The sequence below is a fragment of the Mobula hypostoma genome, chromosome 14 (assembly GCF_963921235.1).
Source record: "Mobula hypostoma chromosome 14, sMobHyp1.1, whole genome shotgun sequence".
Classification (NCBI taxonomy): domain Eukaryota; kingdom Metazoa; phylum Chordata; class Chondrichthyes; order Myliobatiformes; family Myliobatidae; genus Mobula; species Mobula hypostoma.
Window position 1 is genome coordinate 12,291,103 of NC_086110.1, and position 18,078 is coordinate 12,309,180.

The 18,078-nt window shown below is 40.4% G+C and overlaps 1 protein-coding gene across 6 annotated transcripts in view; it reads left to right on the forward strand.

Annotated features, from left to right (window-relative positions):
- Window positions 1-4,009: 4,009 nt before the first annotated feature.
- The window catches only part of ndrg4 (NDRG family member 4), a 279,010-nt gene continuing 264,941 nt past the window's right edge, over window positions 4,010-18,078 (forward strand). For 3 of the 6 annotated variants that reach the window (XM_063066691.1, XM_063066689.1, XM_063066694.1), the window contains exon 1: window positions 4,028-4,398. The gene's annotated coding sequence lies outside the window, so the exon portion shown is untranslated. Of the gene's footprint in view, window positions 4,399-18,078 lie in introns of all 6 variants that reach the window. The other 3 variants (XM_063066692.1, XM_063066695.1, XM_063066690.1) reach the window with 2 other exon arrangements.

Sequence of the window (18,078 nt, forward strand, 5' to 3'; positions counted from 1 at the left end):
GAACAAAGAAACACAATACAATGAAAAATTGCACACTAGTATAGAGCAAGCATTAAAGATTGATTACTATGATAAATTGATGACTTTCTTTGTCTTCTGTGAAACGATTAGAAAGTTGACGGATAAGATCTTTCCCCTGGAAATTTTCCACATTCCTATGAAATGCACCTGAATATCAGCATCTTTTTGTCATTACAAGTTGTTAAAGCACACTAAAATTTCAGTATTACAGTACAGTAAATAGAATTGTTAGTCCTGAAATTCTAGGTTGTTTTCTCTGCTAGATTTCTACTTGGTGTATACACCGAAGGAACCTACTGGTTCTACTGGTAAAAAGATGTGACATAGGATCGGAAGATGTTGAATCCTTGTGGGTTGAGTTAAGAAACTGCAAGGGTAAAAGGACCCTGAAGGCAGTTATATACAGGCCTCCCAACAGTGGCTGGGAGGTGGACCACATATTATAACAGGAAATTAAAAAGGCATATCAAAAGGGCAATGTTATGATAGTCATGGGAGATTTTAACATCCAAGTCGAGTGGGAAAATCAGGTTGGTAACGGATCTCAACAGAGTGAATTTAATGAATGCCTAAGAGATAGCTTTTTAGAGCAGTTTGTTTTTGAGCCTACTAGGGGATCAGCAATACTGGATTGAGTGTTATGTAATGAACCGGAGGCGATTAGGGAGCTTAAGGTAAAAGAACCCTCAGGAACCAGTGATCACAATATGAATGAGTTCAACTTGAAATCTGATAGGGAGAAAGTAAAATCTGACATAGCAGTATTTAAGTGGAGTAAGGGAAATTACAGTGGTATGAGAGAGGAGTTGGGCAAAGTAAATTGGAAAATTGCAAATGTCACGCCACTTTTCAAGCAAGGAGGAAAGCAGCAGAAAGGAAATTATAGATCAGTTAGCCTGAACTCAGTGGTTGGGAAGCTGTTAGAGTCAATTGATAAGAATGAGGTATGGAGTACTTGGTTGACACAGGACAAGATAGGACAAAGTCAGCATGGTTTCCTTCAGGGAAAATCCTGCCTGACGAACCTGTTGGAATTCTTTGAAGAGATTACACGTAGAACAGATACAGGGGATGCAGTGGATGTTGTATATTTGAACTTTCAGAAGGCATTTGACAAGGTTCCACACATGAGGCTGCTTACCAAGTTAAGAGCCCATGGTACTACAGAAAAGTTACTAACATTGGCTGACTGGAAGAAGACAGCGAGTGGGAATAAAAGGATCCTTTTCTGGTTGGTTGCCAGTGACTAGTGGTGTCCTACAGGGGTCAGTGTTGGGACCACTTCTTTTTATGCTGTATATAAATGATTTAGATGATGAAATAGATTGCTTTGTTGCCAAGTTTGCAGATAATATGAAGATTGGTAGTGGAACAGGTAGTGTTGAGGAAACAGGTAGGATGCAGAAGGACTTAGACAGATTAGGAGAATGCGCAAGAATATGGCAAATGAAATATAATGTTTGAATGGTCATGCACATGGTAGTGGAAATAAATGTGTGGACTATTTTCGAATTGGGGAGAAAATCGAAAAATCTGAGATGCAAAGGGACTTGGGAGTACTTGGGCAGAACACACTGAAAGTTAACTTGCAGGTTGAGTCAGTGGTGAGGAAGGCAAATGCAATGTTCACATTCATTTCAAGAGGTCTAGAATACAAGAGCGGGGATGTGATGCTGAGGCACTGGTGAGGCTTCACCTTGAGTATTGTGAACAGTTTTGGACTCCTCATCTTATAAGAGTTGTGCTGGCATTGGAGAGGGTCCAGAGCAGGTTCACAAAGATGATATGACTCTGGGTCTGTACTCACTGGAATTCAGAAGGATGAGGGGGGATCTCATTGAAACCATTTGAATGTTGAAAGGCCTAGACAGAGTAGATGTGGAAAGGATGTTTCCCATGGTGGGAGAGTCTAGGACAAGAGAGCACAGCCTCAGGATAGAGGGGCACACTTTGAAAACAGAGATGCGGAGAAATTTCTTTAGCCAAAGGGTGGTGAATTTGTGGAATTTGTTGCAACATGCAGCTGTGGAGGCCAGGTCATTGGGTGTATTTGAGGCAGAGGTTGATAGGTTCTTGATTGTACATGACATCAAAGGTTACAGGGAGAAGGCCGAGAACTGGGGTTGAGGAGGAGAAAAACAAAGGATCAGCCGTGATTGAATGGCGAAGCAGACTGGATGGGCCAAATGGCCTAATTCTGCTCCTATGTCTTATGGTCTACCTATTTATGTGGGAAGCCTGTGAGCACTTCAGATCAGCGCCATTAAAGCACACTTGAATGCCTTCTTTGGGATGTCCACCAGAATCCTTTCTGAGATAAAGCAGAAGTAGAAAGAAACAGCAGAATTTCAATGCTACCATCTACATCAGATTTACTTTTATATTGAAGTGGGTGTTTAAGTTTATACTGGCATTAAAGATATCATGGTAGATTACGTGGGATTGCAGAGAATTTTGATGTCACAATTTTAAAAAATCGGGTAGCGGTAGGTGTAGAAAATTAGAATACCCTAAATATTATATGATATCCTACATATTAAATATACTTACAGCATCTGCAGAATCTCTTGTGTTAATAGAATATTTAGTTTTATGTGGTCCTGCACTTGCTGCTTATTACAGATCAAGGCATGAATAATCTTTATATCAAAATAGTTCTAGTAGAGGCAGACCATTTTAACTTACTCATCTAAAAATATCCCTCCATTTCTTCTGGCATCCTTTCTTGTCTCTAAATAATTCAGTTGTTTTTGCCTCTATCATTGCATCTGGAAGTTTTTGACCTGTTAGGTGAAGAAGATCTCCTGCATCAGCATGACATTTCATTTAAGTAGTTTAAAATCGTAACCTCTAGTGGCACTCCTGAAGTACACCCTTCAACAACCTTGTGCCCTTTCATCATGCCACCTCACTGAAAAGTGTGACCTCTTTGTCCTTGTTTACAGCATTAAATACACCTCATGATAGATATCAATAACTTTCCCACAGATAATGTTAATATCAGCTATAATAATGTTTTTATATACTGATGAAGGATCTCAGCCAAAACGTTAATTGTTTATTCCCTCTATAGTTGCTGCCTGACCTGCTGAGTTTCTTCAGAGCTTTGGGATTTCCAGCATTTGCAGAATCTCTCATGTTTATAATGATTTTTTCTTCATGTACTTATCAGTAAAAAAAAGATTATGAATTCTGGAAAATTTGAATATTTAAAAATAGCTTCTTAACCTCTTTCTTTTAATGTCCTGACCACTTCATTTGTCCATCTAAATTCAACTCAGTATAATTTTAAAATAACATTTAAACCTGTATATCTATGTATAATTACCATTAATATACCTCTGAATTTATCGTTTGCCAACACAGATGTACAATTCCCTATTCTTTCACCGGTGTCATTAATGTTTGCTCTGTAAAGTTTGGGCTTTACTCCCTGTGGAGTACTCTGGGCTAAAGTGGAGGAGCAGTGGTTAAATTGCTAGTTAATCTAAAGGTCTGGCCTGAATTCAGATGTGAGCCTGATGGCCGTGGCATGACAATTCAGTTATTAATCTGGATTATTTTAAACAAATTAGATAAAAGTCACGATGGCGCTGAATTATTACAAAACCATATCTAGTTCACTGGAGCACATCTGCCACCTTTACCTGTCCATGACTCCGAATCTCCCAAAGTGTTTGATTCTTAAATGTTTACTGTTCGAAGAGGGTGGACAGTAATTGCTGGCTTTGCCCGGATAATGAATATTTTTTTAAAAATAGTTTACGCAGAACAGGACGAGCCCTTTACCTCAGTAATTGTTATATAAATACTAACTCGAGATTATCAGTGTCAGTACTTTTCATCAACTGTATGCGAGACGGATGGGTCTATTTTTGCCACACTTGTTCCTGAGCATAGCAGGCATACCACTAGTTTGTTAGCAAACTCATAAATACCTCTTTGTTGTCCTTTAACTCTGGTCGACACTAACGTGCCTGATTGCTCTGAATCGTGTGTGTAGGGAACTGGAGACTGGCGAGGAAGCATCAGCGGCGGTGATGCTGTCAGCGTGAGCGGCTGCTTTTTGTGTCTCTGCCGCTTGCATCTCGGGTCAGTGGCGCAGGGCGATCATTCGGGCTGGAGGCCAATCACTGCCTTCCGCTCGGCCCTAATTTCTCCGGTGTCCCTGGGAGCGCCGAGCGGAGTCGAGTCGCCGTGAACGAGCCTCGCGCTTGAGGGCAGTCTCCGCCTGTCGGCGCGCGCCCCCGAACGAGAACAAGTCGGACCGAAGTGAGCGGAAGTTCCCGCGGGGCTGAGGTAGTTGCAATCGAGAGAGTTAGGGTTGGTGATTATTGCTGCAGATTTATTACATTTGACCGGTGAGCTCATTGGCAGGTAAATCTCAACAGCTTTGAATTAAAACCTTCAGTTTTGGTGTGTGGGGGCTGAAAGCCCATTTCTTTTGAATCAGTGTTTTTTTGGAGAATTGATTGAATTCATCAAGTTGAAGGCGATGGAGATGTGATTGAGCGTACGCGCGCGCGCTCATGTATGTGTCTGTGTGTTAACAGGACTTGCAAAGGTCTTGTCTTCCGTGTGAGGAGCGGTGTAACTACGGTCCAAGTACCTGTACCACGTCCATTCGGAGCCTCGGTTGCCCGCAGGCCTGTCGCCAATGACCCCTGTAGATGGGCGGTTGGAGGAAAACAGGATTGGAGTCAACCGTGTGCTTTCTCCGTGATAAAGGATAATCTTTACTGAATACTTCTCACGTTGACAAAGAAAAAAGGAGCTCGTGTAGTCAGAAAAAAGCAGAAAATGCTAGGAATACTCTGAATATCGGCAGAATATAGCTGCACTTGAGCTATAGGGTAAGGGGGGGTGATGGAAATGAAAGGGAAATCAATGGCATGTTTGTGTGTTTTGATTTGGGGGGGTCATTCTGAATAAACATCGCGAGATTATTTTGTGCAGATACTGCCGTTACCGCATCGACCCTTTTGTTATCAAGCAATACCTTTTGCCTGTGGTGGATATTCAGGAGCTAACGGGAAAACAACCGACGCTAATTTGTGGAAGGAAAGTTGTATATGGGCAATTGAACCCTAATGGGGAAGGTTGATCTGGTGTCGTCTAGATGGTCGGCAGAAAGTTGTCAGAGTGTCCACGTGATGGAATGATAAGTGCAATGGTTCCATTTAATGTCAGTGAATGTATGCAATATACAACCTGAAATTCTTACTCTTCACAGGCATCCACAAAACAGCAGAAAACTGCAACGAATAAGTGACAGAAAAACTTAGAACCCCAAAGCCTCCCTCCCCCTCCCATGCACAAACAGCCACAAAGCATCACTCCTCCCCTCCCCCACTTGTTCCAGCTGAAAGCATCAGCTCCCGCCCCCCACACTACCCACCATGCAGGCAAAAGCAAAGCCTCCAAAGAGACCATGATCTAGGGTCCACCAAAGAACACTCTTCATCCCAACAGTTCGACATCTCACAGGCTCTTTCTCTCACTAACGTGGAAGAGAGAGGGATCACTCCTGTTACAGCGAGAGGGGAGGCCAACAGCTCGCTAGCTTGAGTTCCCAGACTTGAGAATCATGGGGAATGGCGAGATTAGAAGCAAATTTTAATCGCTGATCGATACTTTGAAGTTAGAAACTGGAGTTCCACAGCCTCTGTGATACATCACCTGCTTTTTGTGGTATATCACAATGATTTTGACCAGTATCAGGGTTGAAACAACAACCTTACATTCCACATCAGTAAGATTAAGGGACTGTGGACTTCAGGGAAGGGGAGTCGAGGGAACTAGTCCTCATCAATGGTTCAACAATGGAAAGGGTGAGCAGTTTCAAGTTCCTGGGTGTCAACATCTCTGAAGATCCATCCTGGGACCAACATACAGAGAAGGCATGACAGTGGCTATATTTCACCAGGAGTTTGAGGAGATTTGGTATGTCACCAAAGACTCTTACAGGTTTCTACAGACGTACCAGGGAGAGCATTCTGACTGGTTGCATAACCAGTAGTATGGAGGGGCCACTGCAGAGGATCAGAAAAAAGCTGTACAAGCTTGTACACTCAGCCAGCTCCATCATAGACTGTAGCTTCCCCAGGACTGAGTCCACCTTTCAAAAGGTGATGCCTCAAAAGGGCAGCATCCGTCATTGAGGACCCCCATCACTGAGGACCTGCCCTCCTCTCATTGCTACCATCAAGGAGGAGGTACAGGAGCCTGAAGACAAGCACTCAACACTACAGGAACTGCCTCTTCCCCGCTGTCATCAGATTTCTGAATGGACAATGAAGACATGCACCATATCATGATTTTTTCCTTTTTTTTGCACTACTTATTTATTATATATGTATATATTGTAATTTATAGTTTTTTTTATTATGTACTGCTGCAAAACAACATAGTTCACGACATATGCTAGTGATATTAAACATGATTCTGATTCTTCTGCTTCTGAAAATTTAAAAAAAGTGTTTCTCGCACTCACTATCAAAATATAATAATAAGGAAGAAAGTTGTAATCTGGTGAGCAATCTGAAAATGTATGGTAATTTATCTGTAGATATCAGATGAGGCGAGAGCTTAAAAATATGGCTAGTTGGATACTGAAAGAGTAGATTTGTCAATATAGCAGGGTTGATGGAAACTATGCTTAAGAAAGCAGGTGACGTGAAGTTTTTTCCTTTATTGGACAAAGCACAGACTATAAGAGCGTTATTGTACTGAAACTGTGTAAAGCATTTAGACCACAGGTGGAGTACTCAACAGTTTAGTTTACCGCCAGATAGGAACGATGTGATAGCTCCTTCAAGGTTCAGCAAAGATATATAAAAACGTTGTAAGTGCCAGTTTTGAGAAAGGATTCACCAGGTAGATCTTGTTTTCTCTTGAACAGAAAATAAAATTTAATTACAGCATATAAAATAGTGACTAGGAAGTGGCTATTTTACCTTAGCAAATAGGTAATTGGCAAAAAAAAACATAGAATAATGGTTAAGAGGATAACCATGTCGGGTTTTAGCCCATCATACCCGTTCTAGTGATGGAGCCTCTTCAAAGCTTTCACGGCGAGAATAACTTATGGGTGAAGAGATTTCTATTTGCGTGTAAATGTTGAACTCCTCTTTTCTTTGATGTTTGGATCCTGATTCCATGCACCCCAGGAAAAAAACTCTGCATCTGCCATGTCAGGCCCCATAAAGACTTTGTACATTTTAACACATTTAACAAGAGGTGTGTTAAGAAACATGTTTGCATAAAAATAATGCAGGAATTCTGGAGGTGGCTGCATGAATTGCGTGGATTGAGATTGGAAATCCCATTATTTTTTTAAAAACTTACTTGTTTGTGGTGTGTTTTAATTCAAGAGGCCACTGCTAAGATGTTGGAATGGGTTTAGTCTCAATGGTTCTATTTGGACAAAATGGGTTAAAGGCTTCCTCTATGCTGTAAATTTCTGTGATTTTTTATGGAGCATTGAAGTATAAATTGGAAGTGATGTTAACTATAGAAATTGATAAAAGTACAAGCACACTCTGCAGAAGTGTGACTGTTATTTTTAATCTCAGGTACCCATAATGTGGTTAACAGGATGCACACAGGCTTGAAAAGTGGTTGTATATTAGGTCTGAAGCTGGAAGGACAATAATGAGATCGGTGGTTAAATATGAGTCTTAAATTCTTTATTCTAATTCTTTGAAGATGGAAAGAAAAGTTGTTCAGAAATGTCTAGTCTTGGAGCTGAAATGCCAACTTTGGTAGGTGGGCATGCAAATGTAGACATGGAGAACAATAATCTGACTTTAGTTTTATTTTCCTCTGGCTTTGCTTAGAAAGTACAGTTCTTCTTGAAAACACGAGAGATGCTGGAAATCCAGAGCAACACACACAAAATGCTGGAGGAACTCAGCAGGTCAGGCAGCATGTATGGAGAGGGATGAAGAGATGACATTTTAGGCTGAGACCCTTCATCAATCGTTGAAGTTTAAATTGTGCTGTGAGGTGGGCGAATGTGTAAATTTGTCTCTTGGTGTTGATGACAATAGGACAATCCAGCTGTCTCTATTTTGGTTCAAATGTCACAAAAGTGAGGAGGGGAGAGTGTATAACTATCAGAACATTTGAGTAATGATCATGCTTCAGTGAATGCTTAGTGTCAAGTAGAGCCTGAACAGGCTGTGGTAGGAAGAATGACAGCTCGGAGAGAGGAAGGAAAGTGATGTTGACAGATCCAACACAGAGTGCATAGAATGAGATTCCTTTGGAGATGGACAGCTAGTGCTGAAAGGAGAAACAATGATGGTAGGGGCAGTGGGTAGTTGGGGAGTTGGAAGAAAATAGTGCATTAAGTATTTTGGTGAAACTGATAAAGTGGTGGTGGGGGGGGGAGAAAAGCTTGAGCATTGAACACAGGACGGGAAAGTGAAATAGAAAGGGATTTGGTGACGTAAGTTTGCAGGGTATCGAAATAAAGTTTTAAATTCTCTATTCTGTATTCTAATTTGGAACATCTCAAAGTGCTTTATGGCATTTTATACTGTGATTATTGTTGTATTGTGAACACGATCCCAACTAGTTTTTATAGTGCAAACTCTCGCTATCAGCAATGTGATGATGGCCAGATTTTTTTTTAGAATGTAGTTTGAGGTTCTAAATATGGTTCTAAATATCATATCTGTTCTTCAGAACTTCTGTGCCAAGCACAAAGAACTACACAGGAACTGTGAAGCACTGACATAAGCTCAGTGGCTATTTTATTAGGTACACCAGCTCATTAATTCAAATATCTAACTAACCAATCATGTAGCAGCAGCTCTGCATAAAAGCATGCAGACATCAAGAGGTCCAGTTGTTCAGACCAAACATCAGAATGGGGAAGAAATGTGATCTTAGTGACTTTGACCATGGAATGATTGTTGGTGCTGGATGGGGTGGTTTGAGTATCTCAGAAACTGCTGATTTCCTGGGATTTTCACACACAACAGTTTCTAGAGTTAATGGAGAATTGTGTGAAAAACAAAATATCCAGTGAGCGACAATTCTTTGGGTGAAAACATCTTGGTAATGAGAGAGGTAAGCGGAAGATGACCAGACTGGTTCACACTGACCGGAAGGTGGCAGTAACTCAAATAGCAACACATTACAACAGATAACACACATCAAAGTTGCTGGTGAACGCAGCAGGCCAGGCAGCATATCTAGGAAGAGGTACAGTCGACGTTTCAAACAGAGACCCTTCATCAGGACTAACTGAAGGAAGAGTTAATATTTTCCTTCAGTTAGTCCTGAGGAAGGGTCTCGGCCTGAAACGTTGACTGTACCTCTTCCTAGAGATGCTGCCTGGCCTGCTGCGTTCACCAGCAACTTTGATGTGTGTTGCTTGAATTTCCAGCATCTGCAGAATCCTGTTGTTTACATTACAACAGATAAAACAGATAAAAGCATCTCTGAATGCACAACACATTGAACTTTGAAGTGGATGGGCTGTAGCAGCAGAAGACTATGAACATGAGATTATGTACAGGAGATGCCTAATAAAGTGGTCACTAAGTGTAGTTGACAGACAAAAAGAAGAATTGAGAGACATGCGTTAAAGAAACTATACATTGAAATTGCAAAATTCTTTTATAGCATTAGAACCTGACCCAGAAACCAGAGCAACATTCCAAATGAGATTCGATAGGTGAGTGAAAAGAAAGAGGGAGGAAATATAAGTAGAATACGCTGAGTAAATGTGTTTGGAGCTATTGGTAAGTCAGAAAGGTAAATGCCAGCAAAGAATAATTTAAGGTGAAAGGAATTTTTCTAGTTGTAATTTGCAAACACATAGTTAAGGGATGGTATTTAATGTATATATTTTTTAAACTTGTAAAGCCTTGGTTTAAGATGAACCCCCTCTCCCCAATTTTATTATACAAGCAAGGATTGGAAGAAGAATTGCAGCTTGGCATCCTTGATTTATATAGGAACATGGAAAACTAGCAGTTAAAGCTGTAATCCAATCAATAAATTGAGATTGTGAAGACAGAACAGTGGATATTGAGAGATTTGCAATGGGCTGGAAACTCACTAAGGGGCTTTAGTGATATGGTGAACCATAATGCAAAGCTCCAGTGATTTTAATTTCCATTTAAATTCTGATATTAGATGATTACCTTAAAATCTTCTTAGTATCTGTTGTTTAAATGTATAATTGGGCTTAGTCGTGTTTTGTGTTCATGCCACTTTTTTGCTGGTGTTCTCAAAATGGTATAAATTATTAATTTGTTCTAATGATAGGTAAACGTTACTGTGCAGGGTAAGGAGAAAGTTAGAACATCATCATCTGTTCATTATAGAATTTGAATCTCAAAATGTTTTTAATTGTCCCCATTCTGCCTTGTCCTACTGCCATGTACAGATGATAGGGATTATCACCCATTCTCTGCCCTCCAATTTGAGCAACTTGACTAAATTGACAGATGAATGTTACGTGAAGGGAAAACTTGTGCATAATTTTTCCTTTCTGTTGGGGACAGCCATACTGGGAACAGTGTGGCTGGAATTGAGAGATGAAGGGATCAATAAAGTTGCTGCTCCTTGCTGCCAATCCACTACTATTTATTGACTTGCATCTAAGAATACATTGCAAATAGCAAAGAAAATTTGCTAAAAATAATTTTAATGGGATTAAACTGGTAACTGTGGGCGCAGATCAAGCAGGGGGATTGTGGTCTAATGTATTCGATGACTGCAGTGGGAGAATACAGAGCTGCATATTTGCGCTTTCCTGTTGTGAAGTGCGACAATATCAGAGTGGTTTTTATCCTGTATCTAATCTTCCTACCTGTCCCTGAACAAGATTACAAGACAATGATGGTAATTTAGACTGTTCTATGAATGCTTTTTTTGGCTCTGATTCAGAAGTTCTGGATTCTAGTCCCATTTAAAAATTTACAACCTAATACATTGACTGTTCTATTTGGAATAGTTCCGCATCATATTCAGGGTATTTCATTTTCAAACCAATATGTAATTGCATTTGTTACATTGTTGGCAAGAGGGGCTATTTTATCAAAGTCGAAAGAGACCTCTGCTCCGACACTAATTCAATGGTTTTTCCAAGTAATGTTATGTCTTAGTTTGGAAAAAATTAGTAGAACTTTTGATCCTCGATTCGATTTTGAGAGAAGGTGGGGCTCTTTTGCCAAATATTATCATTTAATTTGAATTAATTTATATGGCTTCCTTCCCAGTTTATGTTATATAAATGTGATTTGGTTGTTGTTTTCTTTTTCTTCTGTTTTTTGTGTGTGTGTGTGTGTATATATATATATATATCTATATATATATATATAATATATATAATTGTAAGTCGTATTGCTCTGGGAGTTGGTTCCTAATGTTTTTTTTAATTTTTTTTAATTTTGTAGTTAGTGGGGTTTTTTTCAGTTAGTTGGGGTGCTCTTTTTTCCTTCTTATATAATTTTTTTCATTAGCATATATAAGTTTTTTTTCTTCAGCTTTATTAATTATAAAGGCAGGAGGAGAGAGAGCAGCGCGCCGCGTGTGCGCAGCCCTCCGGTGAAAAATGATATCGTATCTGTTAAATAGGGGCCGTGGACAATTCTGATTTGTTGGAGACAGAGGTGAAAGCACAGAGGAACATCTGGAGAAATTTCTGAAACGCCAGTTCGCTGCTGTTGTTACTGCATGATCGGGAATCTTCTGGAGGGAAGGCCTCAAAATCCCTGGCTTTGCCTTTTGTTGGCGACTGAGATTGAGGTCGAATCGTTCGGACAGAGATGGCGCTCAGTACTCGGTGTCAGAGAGCTGATCGGAGGCTCTGAGTTTTCGGATGACTCGGAGTCGGACTGTGGTCAGGTATGGCAGGGAGAATTTTTCTTCCTTCTCCTGTCTGCGTGGGATGTGGGACATTTGAGAGACTTTGAACTTTTTACTGTGCTCATGGACGACTTCAAGTTATGGTATTGTTGCACTGTTGTAACTATATGTTATAGTTATGTGGTTTTGTTAGTTTTTTCAGTCTTGGTCTGTCCTGTGTTTTGTGATATCACACCGGAGGAAATATTGTATCACTTCTTAATGCATGGATTACTAAATGACAATAAAAGAGGACTGCGTGTCTTCATAATCTTAAAAAAAATTATATATATACTAATTTGTTGAACTTCTGTATTTTATAGCTGTAGAAGATTATATATCAATAAAAAGATTTTGAAAATGAAATGAATAACCTGTAGCCAATATTTATTCCTTAACCAATACCTAATCTATTCTAATCTACCTACATCTATTCAATCTAAGATTGAGTGAGCTAGGGCTGGAGGTATGAGGGGCAACTGAGTGGACAGCCATCAACTTTTTCCTAGTGTGGCAGTAGGCAACACCAGAGGATGTTGGTTTAGGGGAGATGTCAGGGGTAGGTTTTTACAGAGTGGTGGGTGGCTATGGATGGTTGTAGAGAACATTTTAGAGACTATTAGATAGGCACACGTAGATGGTGGAAAAAGGGGTTATGGACTGTTTATGGTGGACGGGTTAGATTGATCGTGGTTTATAAGGTCAGCAGAGCATTGTGGGTTGGAGGACCTGTACTGTGCTGTGCAGTTCTATGTTCTATTCCTTTATCTTGATTTTATCATTGTTGTATGTGGAATCCAGCTATGTGCAAATTGGCTGTTGCTTTTCCCAACATAGTGTGACCTATATTTCATAAAAATTCTACTTTGTAAAGAGCTTTGAACTTGTTTCCTGGAACTTCCTATATTTAGCTCATTGGGTCAAAGTCTGAAACACATGATTTACAAAACATCAATGGCATAACCGTCTGTGCTTTTCCCCTGTCAAACACTTGAGCTTAACTTCAGCTTTACTATTCATCTCCATTTCTTTCACTAGGGTTTCACCAAGTCTACCATGCCTTATGGTTGGTCCAAACATGAACAAGTGAGTTAACTTCATGTAGTAAAGTGGAAGTGGACAAAGAGCATAAAGAAAATGTAGGACTAGTAGATCTGATATGTTAGAATACAAGAAATAGAAGTGACAGTTGAACACGAACCCCTGATCCACCATTTAATGTCATAGCTGATCTTGTGTTTCAAGTTCACACTTCTGCACGTTCAATCTCTTATTCCCAATAGTATTCCTGGTATATTCAACCCTGCCTTCAGTATAATGCCTGACTGATCAGCCATGGTACACTGAGCTGAAGAATAATCATGGTTTAGAATGATGAAGTAGAATCACTATGGGTGAGAGTGTAACAACTAGGGCCAAAAAAATGAGTAGATTCAATTTACTGGAGAGAGAGGGTAGTACAATAGTTGTAAAGAGCTATAAAATTTGTATAAACCAGGCACAGTTAGGAGGGTGTATTTGGGAAAGCTCCCTAGGAAAGCCAGAAAGCAAACTATTTGATCGATAATGCGACATAGTCAATTATTTCATTAAAATTAAGGGATCCTAGAGGAAAAATGGTATCAGTATTTATAGTGCTTTGTGTTGACTTTGAAAAGGGCATAATTTAGTTGCAAACAAGAGTTTTGAAATTAAGTAAAACTATTTATATAGGTCTTGAAGGGTACATGGCTAGGACGATTGGGAAATAGTTTTGTCTGTCCTTAATGGTAAAGGATCTAATTCTAACAAATCTATCCTATAATTTGGAATCTTGGGATAAAGTAATTTGGCAGGGGAATGGGAACTGGAGTGATAAAGCTGTTGGTTTACAAGAAGAGGCAATGTGTAGTAAGATGTTTAGGAAGGTCGGGCTGGTGATAGGGCAGAATTGCAGTCAGTGGAGACAGTTGCAGTGTAAAAGGGGGGACAGAATCAAAAAGGGTGTGAAGTGAGGGCCTCCGTCAGTCAGAGTGGACCATGGGTATTGCATCCTAGCTGTCCATCTTTACAAACCTGGGCAGTACGATATGGAGAGCAAGCTGTTGCCGATACAGCAAGCTCCCCCTCTTCACACATCTGATGAACCTAAAGGAATGGCAGAGACCGATACAGTTTGGTACCAGCAGCATCACAGGAGTTGCCAGTCAACATTGAACTCAATGTAGGACTGCCTTAGGGACTCTGGCTCTGGATTTTTCCCTTGGGGGTTTACTCCTGAAGCTTTCCCCATGAGTGGGTAGAGCTACAAGGCAGTGGAGGTTTGAGATCAGAGTTTCTCTTCTTCTGGATGAGCTACAAACCACAGCTGATGAGCCCCATCAGCGCCAGTAACCTGCCTTTGCCCCTTCTCCTGTCAGTAGAAATGGTTCTGCTGGGCTTAGTATCTAAGCCACATGTGACAACCAGGATCTGGACTTGATTGTCAGAGGCTATTTGAGGCGTACGCCATTGGGAGCATTTAATAGGTAATGGGAGTTTGTCCCCACTACCATCCCTAGCTATAACAACCCTAAGGAACCAGATATAGCACTGAAGGTGTTATAAGTGAATACACACAGTATATGGAATAAAGTAGATGATCTTATAGTACAGTTAGAAATTGGCAGGGATGACATTTGTGGGCATCACTGAGTGGTGGCTGAAAGAAGTGTAACCCTCAGGTTCTGTCGACTGCGTAAATCTAGGGAACACAATCTCTGGCCCCACCCAACGTGAGAGATTGAAGTGTACAACCTCCTGTTTGAGTGGATGCTGCATGATTTGTTCCCCTGTGACAAATCAGTACCATGAAATAACAGACAGTACACCATATACAATTAAACAATTTAGCTTTATAATTCTTAATTTGACTAAAGGACTAGTAAAGAAAAACAAAAAGAAAAGAGCCCATTTTAATGAAACAGTCTAATGTGCAAGTTGGAGCTCACGGTTTCCTTTCACCGATCCTCCATCGATTTCCCCGGGCTTCGTCAACTCCCGGCCCCACTCCAAGTCCACTCCTTTGTGGTGTCTACGACCTCTCCTTTCTGGCATCTTCTGTCTCCATCTTCCGCCGAACAAAAGACCTTGGGGTCAGGCACACAGCACAAAAACACACTCCCCTCATTGGATGCCTCACATTCCAAAGCACCTATTATTTTTAACCATAACCCAAACACTGCTTCTGCAGAAAGACCATTACATTAGCAGTGAAACTTTCCCCAGCGTGTTACAGAAGATTATAGTTGGAAGCTTAACATCTAAGGATACACGTATCGAAAGAACAGGCAGATAAGTGTAGGGGGTGATGTGACTGGTTTAAAAAAAATGAAATCAAATCCTTAGGAAGGGGAGGCTGTAGAATCCTTGTGGGTAGAGTTAAGAACCTGCTCGGGTAAAAATACAGACTGATGGGAGGTTTATATACAGGCCTCCAAATAGTAGCCAGGATGTGTGCTGCAGATTACAATGGGATATACAAAATGCATGTCAAAAGGGCAATATTACAATAGTCATGGGGAATTTCAATATGAAGGTAGATTTGGAAAATCAGGTTGATGCTGGATCCTAAGAGAGGGAATTTTTAGAATGCCTACAAGATGACCTTTTAGGGCAGCTTGTGGTTGAGTGCATTAGGGAATCAGCTATTTGTATCGGGTGTTGTGTGATGAACCAAATTTGATTAGGGAGCTTAAGGTAAAGGAACCCTTAGGAGCCAGTGATCATAAAATGACAGATTTCACCCTGCAATTTGAGAGGGAGAAGCTAAAATCAGCTATCAGCATTACAGTGGATTAAAGGGAATTCAAAGCCAACATAAAAGCCAAAGAGATGGCATATAATAGAGCAAAAAATTAGTGGGAAGTTAAAGGATTGGGAAGCTTATTTTGAAACCAACAGAAGACAACAAAAAAAAAGCCATAAGGGGGTACAAGATGAAATATAGAAGCTAAGTTAGCCGACAATATCAAAAAGGATGCTAGGAGTTTCTTTTTCCAGCTATATAAAGAGTAAAAGAGAGATGAGAGTAGATATTGGACTGCTGGAAAATGAAATAAAGGATAAGGAAATGGCAGACGAACAGAATTTTGCGTCAACCTTCACTAGAATACATGAGCAGTATGCCATAAGTTCAAGAGTGTCAGGGAACAGAAGTGATTGCAGTTGTTAGTAATGATCTTTTGAGCGTCACTAGATTCTGTAATAGCTCCAGAGGACTGTAAAATTGTAAATGTCACTCCACACTCCAAGAAGGGAGGGAGGAAGAGGGAAAGAAATTATAGGCCAGTTAGACTGACTTCAGAGGTTGTGAAGATGTTGGAGTCGATTGTTAAGGATGTGTTTTTAGGGTACTTGGAAGCATATGATAAAATACATAATAGTCAGCATGGTTCCCTCAAAAGAAAATCCTGCCTGACAAATTTATTGGAGTTCTTTGAGGAAATAACATTCAGGATAGACAAAGGAGAATTGGTAGAGATTGTGTACTTGGATTTTCAGAAGATTTTTGACAAAGTGCCACACATGAGGCTGTTTAACAGGCTAAGAGCCCATGGTATTACAGGAAAGATACAAGCATAGATAGAGCATTGGTTGAATTAGCAGGAGGCAAATAGAGGGAATAAAGGGAGCCTCTTCTGATATGGCTACCGGTGACTAGCGGTGACTGCAGGGGTCGGTGTTGGTACCACTTCTTTTTATGTTGTATGTTAATAATTTGGATGATGCAATTAATGGCTTTGTGGCAAAGTCTGTGGACAATATGAAGGTAGGTGGAGGGCAGGGAAGCTGCAGAAGGTCTTGGACAAATTTAGAGAGTGAGCAAAGTAGTGGCAAATGGAATACAGTGTCAGGAAGTCTATGGTCATGCACATTGGTATAAGGAATAAAACCATATACTATTTCTAAACAGGGAGAAAATTAAAATATCTGAGGTGCAAAGGGCTTGGGAGTCCTCGTGTAGGATTCCCTATAGGTTCATTTGCAGGTTCAGTCGATGGTGAAGAAGACTAATGCGATCTTATCATTCATCTTGAGAGGGCTGGAATATAAAAGTAAAGATATGCTGCTGAGGCTTTCTCAGGCACTGGTGAGGCCTCACTTGGAATATTGCGAATGGTTTTGGGCCCCTTATTTAACAAAGGATATGCTGTTATTGGTGAGTGTTCAGAGGAGGTTCACAAAACTGATTCCAGGAATGAAAGACTTATTGTGTGAGGAGAGATTGATGACTCTGGGCCTTTATTTGCTGGAATTTGAAAGAATGAGGTGTTGGGGGGGGGGCGGTGGGTGGGGATCTCATTGAAACCTACTGAATGTTGAAAGGCCTAGACAGAGTAGATGTGAACAGGCTGCTTCCTACGGTGGGGAGTCTACGACCAGAGGGCACAGCCTCAGAACAGAGGGACCTCCATTTAGAATGGAGATGAGGAATTTCTTTAGCCAGAGGTTAGTGGATTTGTGGGATTCTTTGCTATAGGCGGATTTGGAGACCTGTTCATTGGGTGTATTTAAGGCAGAAGTTGATACCAGGAGAAGGAAAGAGATTGGGGTTGAGAGGGAAATGGTTCTGCCATGATGAAATGGCAGAGCAGACTTGATGGGCTGAATGGACTAATTCTCCTATGCCTTATTTTCTTATGGTCTAACAAATGGAAAAGTGATCTCTTTACAGCTCTCTATGAAGAATAAGGAGAATTTTAGTTTAAAAGGGATATTTAAGGGGAAGATCAGCAAGACTGATGGTTGGGAAAACAAGACGATTCATCAACAGGTGACCAAAACATTGATCACGGGACAAGTTAAAGTATGAAGGTAAATTAGCGTAAAATATAAAAGATAGTAAAAGCCTTTACAACCATGTAAAAAGCAAAATAAATATGAATTCCTTGTAGGGAAAGTTAGGAGAAATTATAACAAGGATTTAAAAAAAAGGTGAGTCATCATAACTTCATGAAGAAGTTACTATGAACATGTTGGAAATGACGGGAAACCAAGAGGTGAATAATGCAGAGAGACGATGCAATCAGTATTATTAAAGGGATAGTACTGAGGAATTTCATCATCATCATTATGTGCTGTGTCGTATGACATAGGTGATCATGGTCTATGACCACGATTGTTCTTGGCAAATATTTCCACCAAAGTGCTTTGCCATTGCCACCTTCT